The sequence below is a fragment of the Rhinopithecus roxellana genome, chromosome 4 (genome assembly GCF_007565055.1).
Source record: "Rhinopithecus roxellana isolate Shanxi Qingling chromosome 4, ASM756505v1, whole genome shotgun sequence".
In the NCBI taxonomy this organism is placed as follows: Eukaryota; Metazoa; Chordata; class Mammalia; order Primates; family Cercopithecidae; genus Rhinopithecus; species Rhinopithecus roxellana.
In genome coordinates, this window is record NC_044552.1 from 71619905 (window position 1) to 71628243 (window position 8339).

Sequence of the window (8339 nt, forward strand, 5' to 3'; positions counted from 1 at the left end):
TTCACACACCTGCCTCGGGAGGGCGCTGAGAGTCCTGAATGAGGTGAGTGTGAAGTGCCGAGCACAGCACCTGTTGTGTCGTCAGCATGGGGGTGTGCTGCTGCTGTACACGAATGAGTTTCCTGAGTTGGAAGCTTGACAATAGCAACTTTTGATAAGGTGTTTTGCCATCACAGTGCACATCACAGCCTCAGGGAGACATTCCAGATGAGCCATGCAGAATTCATCATATTTTCCCTTTACTCCATATTACATAGGTTACTCTCAGTATGGCTTTAGTTATCAGTTGCTGTATAACAAACCACCCCAAAACACAGTGGCTCAAAATCACACGTTCTTGTTGCCTGTAAGGCTGTGCTTCGGGGTCTGGGCAGGGGGCAACAGGGAAGGCGTATCAATCCTCCACGTGGTGTCGACTGGGGTGGCTCCATCCTCATCTGCGTGTCTTCTCTCTTCCCACGTGACTTCTCACCAGTCAATGCTCTAGCCTGGGTCTCCACCTCAGGTCTAACCTCCAACAGGGTGAACATGATAGCTGTAACGCCTCCTGAGGTCTTGGCTCAGAGATAGCACATTTGCTCTTCTGCCGAATCCTGTTGGCCAAAAGTCTGGGCAGCCCAGGTTCCAGGGGAGGGGAAATGGATTCCACCTCTTGATGACAGATGCTGCACATGAACCCATGATGGAGAACACTGCTGGTGCCCATCCTGCACACAAGTCCTCTCACTGCTCTCTTTGCAGTTATTACGGTTGTTTATTCCACGTGTCTTTCTCCTCTGCGTGTGTGCACATGTTCCCTCTCATGCCGGCATGTGTCCGAGGATTCTCAGGATACAGCTCACAGACTGACTTGTTTAATATATGTTGATTGAACTAACAAATAAGGAAGTGGATAAATCTCAATTTTTACCTTAACTTTATAAGAACAAGAACAGAGTATTCACTTAGAAGAAAAACAAAAACCCTCAAAGCCACACTCAGGACTTGGACTTCTTTTTGATTTTGATACATGTACTTCTCTCTCTACCATTATGTTTATAGTGTTTGGGCACTAAAAAGAGGAAAATAGCAGTTCGGGAAGGATTTCAGAAGAAAATATGCCCATCCTTCCCCTGACTGCAGATGGAAGGGGCTCGACTGGAGAATGAATACAGGAATCAGGACTTCGGGGAAGTGCAGGTCGATTCTTGAAAGAAGCTGGACTGGGCTTCACATATACACAGTGAAATCTGAAATTTCCAAAAGTACAAGCTTTGAAGCAAAGCAAAGTTTACACTAAAAGTAAATCCTTCCAACGTCTCCTGGGGAATCTGCCCTTTAGCCTCAAGGCAACGTTCTTGTCTCCAACCATGGTAAATAGATTTTTCTCTTCATAGACAGCTATAAAGCAGACCCCGGGTGGCATGATGAAGCTTTGTTTCTGTCTTTGCATCCAAGCTAAACAGCGTGCAGTCCTGTGCAAACCAAACTTCCCGGGGAAGAAAATCCAAGGCTCTGAAACAGTGTCCAGAAAAACCTGCGACAGTGCTGGATGCAGCGAACTGAATTCACGTGTTCCCCACTGGCTTGCACACAGCCCCACAGCTGAACACAAACAAGGGACCCTGCTCTGCTTTGGTGGCAGTAGATCCTGTAACTGCATCCTCGGCCAGGGATTAAAAAAGAAGGGAGGTAGTGGGGTGGGGTAGGGGTGGGAGGGGCCAACAAACTTTCCATTTCACAGTGTGCTTGGAAACAGACAAATCCCTGAATTGTCACTGCAGTTTAAGTAATCCCAGCCGTGTGGAAACTCAGGAGAGGCCTGAAGCCAGGATCATCTGTCAAGAGTATTGGATTTCAAAAAGGAATCCTAATAGTCACTATTAAAGCCTTGCTAACTTCAGGAGAGAACCAGGGCTCTGTTGGGAGCTGGGCAGATGCCCTCCCTTGAACACTTTTCCTCCCTGTCTTGGGGCAGTTATTTGTCCTGTGAGTGGTGCCGTAAGTGCCTCGGGGACTGGCAAACTCCATATTAGCCACCATTAATCCTCATTCTAAAGGCATGAAAAAATGGACAGCTGCAAGGGTGTGGAAGGGGGTGCTTCTTGGTTACTTGTGGGGAGCGGTGGCATAAATCCGGAAGGGGGAGGAGTCAGAAAAACAAACTCTGGGGTCTGGCCCAGACTAGGAATCAAACCCTGGCCATCATTCAACAGCCATTTCCTCTTAGAGGCCTTAGTTTTCTTCTTAGAACCTCTCAGTTTCCTCATCTGCAGAACAGAGGTCATAAAACCAACCTCCTAGGGTTGAGGTGAGGATCCTTTTCCTCAGCATCACGCCAGGACTCAGTAAAGATGAGCTCTTATGAGTTACTTAAGAATGTATGAGCCAACATTACACCTGTATTCCTACTCTTCATAGAAGCTTCCCATGATGAAAGTTCATTAACACAAATCTCAGTTTTATAATGATACAGAGCAGAAATCACGTTAAATAAGGAAAGGACATTTGAGTTTATGGGTTTAGACCCCATGAATATCAGGATAGCAATTATAAAACGCCAAATGATTTTCTCCTAAAGAAGTTTCTTTACTCAAAAGATGCCTGTGTTAATGTAGAGAAACAATCTCAAGGTAAATTTAGCTTCAAAAGACATTAACATCCATTGCTCAAGCATTTTCTTTAAAGTGAGCTTTTGGAGTTTCAGCAGAATGAGTTGGAACGTTACCAAATTGGTAATTGAAGAGGAATTGCATCTTTTCACCCGGGAAGTTTTAGGAGCGTGAACGATCTATAATTACACTTTTATAGGACAATAAACAAAAAGTGCTTTGTTAAAGGAAAAAATCACAATGGATACAGAAACCAATATTCACAATTTTGAGAGTGACCTTACAGAAAAGGAGGTTGCATTTGCTAAATCAAATTTAGCCTAAAGCTGCCTCCTTACATATTTTAAGTTCAGCCTAAAGATTTCTCTGTACACAGTAAACTATAATCTAAATGAAGATGTAAACAGATGTAGCGTACTCTTGTGCCAATTACCAAGTTTTGACCAGTCAAAGACGGGCAGCTGTTCAAACCGTGTTCAAATCAGGCAATCTATAACCAATTCAGCTGTTTCTGTACCTCACTTCTTTTTTCTGCATGTCACTTTCCTTTTTCTGTTCATAAGTCTTGTTCCACCAAGTGGCTGCTCTGGAGTCTCTAAGCCTACTCTGGCTTGAGAGGTTGCCTGATTTGTAAATCATTCTTTGCTCAATTAAACTCTGTAAACTTAATTCAGCTAAAGTTTTTCTTTTAATAGATGGTGTCAGTGGGATCCAAGGTAGAGCTTCTAATGACCCCAGGAGGGGTGAGTGACCACGCGAGGTACCTGCCAGGCCCGTTGTGTCCATTGCACTCTTGGAGCAACTGGGAATCATGCTTGAGTTATCCCTCGGATTCTGAAGCCCCCTGGATTTGTGTTTTGAGCTCTCCAAGTTGTTTTGAGCAAGTTTCTGATGCAAACTGGGTTTGGAAATTGTGACAGGAACTGGACTGGGTCAAGGATCAGATTGGATCCAATAGCAAACTGGCTTGGGTCCAGTTAGGGGTCTCTTATATCCGTCTGGGTCAGAAAGAAATTGGTAGTAAATGACAATATTGCAGGGTTGTAAAATTTGGCTTTTGGAACTTCACAGGGATTTTTGTGTTCTACTCCCTTGTTTCATTTTTATTGTGTGCTTAGGTAGGGAAAAAAGTTATTGGCTAAGGGAAACTGAGAGCCAAAGTTAATATTTGAGGTAAAAATGGAATCCTTAATTTCTGAAGAACTGAGTTCCTTCTGGCTTATACACGCATAAGTATTAGATCTCAGAAGCAGCAAAGTCTTACAGAAATGGTGAAATCTTATTAAAGATAAGTCAGAGTGAAATGTTCCAAATGAACAATATGCACTGAAGAAATGCATTTGAAAATGAGGGCTCCCAAATGAGTCTCACCGAAGGATATCTATTGATAGGCAGAAGCTTCTAAAAAGATTTCAATTTTTTTTTTTTTTTTTTTTTAGGGGAAAGCGCGAACGCAGTCCCCCACTACCACAAATTATGCAGTCGAGTTTCCCACATTTGGGGAAATCGCAGGGGTCAGCACATCCAGAGTGCAAGGGATAAGCCTCGCCCTGGGAAAACCACCTTCGTGATCATGGTATCTCCCCTGCCAGGTAATATCAATATTTTTATTTAAAAATTTTATGAAAGGCAAATAAAAAGCTTAAATGATTAATTGATGAGAAAAATTAAATCTGTTAACCTTTTGGCTTAGTTACTATCCCACCCCGAAGGTGAAAAGAAAGCTGTCTTAGATAAAGTGTTTGTAAAAGGTAGGCCCTCAACTAAAATAGGTTTGCTTCTTGTTCAGATCTATCCATGCAGAAGCCAGGCATAGGTAATGGCTTCTTGGCCCTCTTTCTTAATGGGCTGTATTCATTACTCCGAGCTTAGTAATTTTAGCTCAGAAACAGTAGTTAAAAAGAACAACTTATTGAACTAAAATATACCTTTCTGGTTGGCCATTTAATTGGCTATCTTGAAACTCTTTTGTAAAATAAATTTACATCTGTAAAGGAAATCTCCATTATTAAAGGTGTCTTCCTATGTATATTAGAAACTCTCACCATTCTTTTAAATTTACAAAATAAATCATACCTTTGTTTAAGGTGCTTTTCTGGCCATTGTGTCTTAAGTGAACTTTTATTTGAGTAGTTTTGTTTTTCCCCTTGGTTTGATGCAATATTTAGGCCTAATAGCTTATTTCTGTGCTTATGAAATATAATTTTTTTGTTCCACCTAAGAGTTGTCCCTTTATAAATGCAAATTTGATACCTAGTTAACAATTGCTTAGAGCAATGAACTAGGTAATTGGAAAACTGATAGACCGAACGGGGAAAAGAAAAACTATCTAAAAGCTGCAAAATGAAAATTCTTTATGAGAACTATAAGATCTGCTTTTGTGTGTTTGTATGTCTATATGTGTTATGTGTACACGATATTTAGTAAGTAAAGCTAGTTTAAAAATTGTTAGTAAAATAGAAATGGCTTTTAAATTTCAGTTAAATATAATTAGATAGTTGCTTGATTTGACTGTGAACTTATTTCTTTGGTTTAGGATCTCTGGATTCAGGGTTCTGGATAGGTGACCATGATGACATCTGGAGACATGTTCTTAGTGCCTGGACCAGCAGCTACAAGCCAGAATCAAGCCCACTATGGTCCCTTCTTCCTCTACTTTCCCTGTTTAGCCTCCTGGCTATTTTGGGAGGGGTTGGATCCGCCAGGTATAGTTTTGACAGCTTTGGCTTCTGTCCTGATGGACTCACACAGGCCCTGACCTTCAAAGTCCTTCTGGGTGCCACATGGCTACTTGGGACCTGGAATGACTGGGGAAAGACATTAAGGAGGTTACCTGTGTGATAGTTTTAAAATTCTTTTCAGTAATTTAAAATCTTAGAGCTCCGTTATGTTAAATTAAGTAATAGATAATTATAAAATGTTAGAGTTACTGTAATTTAAGATAGTAAAACATTCATTATTAATTATGTTTAAGTCTATATACCTTGACATGTTGTTTTATATGGTGTAGAAAAGCTAAATATATTTAGATCTGTTAATAAATAATAATTTGAAGGACTATCTTTATAAAGAAATTATAAAATGGTTTTTATCTACAAATGCAAATATAAAACAGTTCAAAATTACTTTCTTGGGTTTTCACTAGAAATTAGAGTTACTAAGAGTTAAAAACTACCAAATATGAGAGAAATAATTCTGTATATAGAGTGTATAAACAGAAGCAAGGTATGCATTTGATGAGAACAGTTATAAAGACACAAATGTATGTGTTAAAATTTTTGTCAGTTTGAAGTTACTTAAAGGTTTCAAATTGAAGAATAAAACAATAGATAAAACACAGAAAGATAAAATAGATAAAATACGGAAAGTCATGGCAAAAGGTAAAATGAAAGGTTTACGGAAATCTTGTGTGGTTAAACGATGATAGACTTGATACATTTATTTATGAGATTTCATTAAAATTAGTTTTATTATGGATAATACACTAATACAAAAGTAAAATTTGGTTTTCTCTTTTGAACAAAATTTTATGTAGTATTAATAAGACACAGTAAAATACTGTTTACCTTTTGAGTAAATTGCACAAAGGAAAAAGTAGAGAGGAAAGAAGAAGAGACAGATTCTGTCTCATGCTGTCTTAGGTCTTTTGATTGTTTGGAAAACTGAATCTTCTTTATCAAAGAGTACAGGTTTTTGTTTTTAAAAATCTTTTAATTATCACTTTGGTTAAATGACTATTATTTTAGACTATTATTTTGTGGTGACTTGTGATTCTATTTTGATCAAGTGTTTTAAATCTTTGACATATTTGACAAATTTCCCAAAATAAAATTTCAGCTTCAAAATTAAGTCTTTTTTGACCTTTAAATCTGGAATGCTACAGGGGGGTCCTGAAGCATACACAAAAGAGGTAAACATGATTATTTGACATGTTAAGTTACATGGGGAGCATTGTCAAATAAGAAATAATGTTTAACCTTCTTCAGGTTATATTTCAATGAATGTTTTTAATATATGTTCTAAAATGCACAGAATTTCTGGAATTCTAATATGTATGCTAAGTTATTGTAGATCAAATAAAGAATTACACTTCCTTGTTAGTTGTGCCTTTATGACTATTTAAAGTCATTTCTACCATTAATTGCTTAATTCCGATGTAGTTTCTGAAAACTTCACAAGCATGCAAAGTCCTAAAATATGGTATCTTTAAGGAGATTCATGAAAACATGAAAAGAACTCAGAGAAACATTCTTGAATATAGGTTACTGATAACTTTAGAATCATATCATTTGGACTGGGTAAGAATTTCTGGAACTTTAATGCAGAAACTGACTGGTTTATAAAAGTGCTAACTCAAGCAGAATAAAAATTGAGTGTCAAGAAAATACTTTGCCAGATTTTCATGCTAAATCAGCCAGTACTAAAATCATATAGATATACAATTTGAATTAACTTCATGATGTAAGTCAGATTACTTCTGACAACCCGTCAGTTATCAGTGATATGCACCTAAATTGGAGAAACAACTGGTATTCAAGAAGAAATAAATCCAATGCCAAGCATGGATGCATGGAGAACCAGGACAACTGCCGTATACTTCCTGATTCCTTAAAGTTTTTGTAATTAAAAGTTCTGCATTCCTTGTCTTATCATGGAAAAAATATAATGATCCAAATTAAGTATATATGTGTATATATACGTGTGTGTGTGTGTATATGTATATATATGCACACATATATATACAGTGATTTATATATTTCTAAGTTTATGACCAATGTTTGGTTTGTCAAATCCATATTCCTGGGAAGACAATCAAAACTTCAGGTACATTCCACTACCTGATGGGCCATTTAAACATTTACGGAAGAATTTCATTTAGTTGTCATTTTCAGTACACGTTTTCTGGTTGCATAAAAGCTTTCCCATACAAGAGGGCCAATGTTTTAACAGTAGCTCATTATGCCACAGTGTATTTTCACCAGATAAAGAAAATAAATTTACTAACTCAGGACAATCAACCCCTTCACAATCTAGAACCCAAAGATTGGATCTTCTGAGAACATCAGAGAGAGACTGCCCTTGACATCAACACTGCAGCAAAACTTTAGGACTTTGAACTTTGGGTTCATAATCTCACAGCTCAGAAGGGTCCTTCCACACTCCTAGAACTGTACGCCCATGGGAAAGCTAATCAAGCTAGTTTCTCCCCAGAAGAAGATGGCATCCTTGATGTGGATGGCTTTTTCCCAAGATCACAGGTTGAGACTTCTATACTATCACAAGACTTTTATCTTTCAATTTTTTTCCTTGCTTATGCCCTTATGAACAATAGAAGTGAAGAGGGGGTTTGTTGTGTGCACTCATGGGGTATGCTTTTATTTGTCAAGGATTTTGTAGTCATCCTTATACACAGATAACCTTATGCCTTAATAGATGAAAGATAAAGGCCCAATGTATGTGAGAAATTTTAAGGATACATACATTGCCTCATAGTCAGTCAGAAACAGAACATTGGTCAGCTCCTCTTAACCTGCATCAAGGGTTAAAGAGAACAGTCCCAGAAGATTTTCACTCTTATAGAAAGGCATCACTGTTTGGGTCCTTTTTCCCATGGTTAGGAGTAAATGAGGCAAGATTAGAAATTTATCCCTCACGATAGGCTCTATAGCAGATGCTACTGTAAAGGCTATGGTTACCCAACAGATTTTAAATTCTCTTGTGAAAGTTACACTAAATAATATAATTGCT

At 38.2% G+C, this 8339-nt stretch overlaps 1 non-coding gene across 1 annotated transcript; it reads right to left on the bottom strand.

The window, feature by feature from the left end:
• Positions 1-4027: 4027 nt before the first annotated feature.
• On the bottom strand, positions 4028-4190 carry LOC115897228. Its single transcript, XR_004057145.1, has one exon. It is a non-coding gene; the product is annotated as a U1 spliceosomal RNA (small nuclear RNA).
• Positions 4191-8339: the final 4149 nt, after the last annotated feature.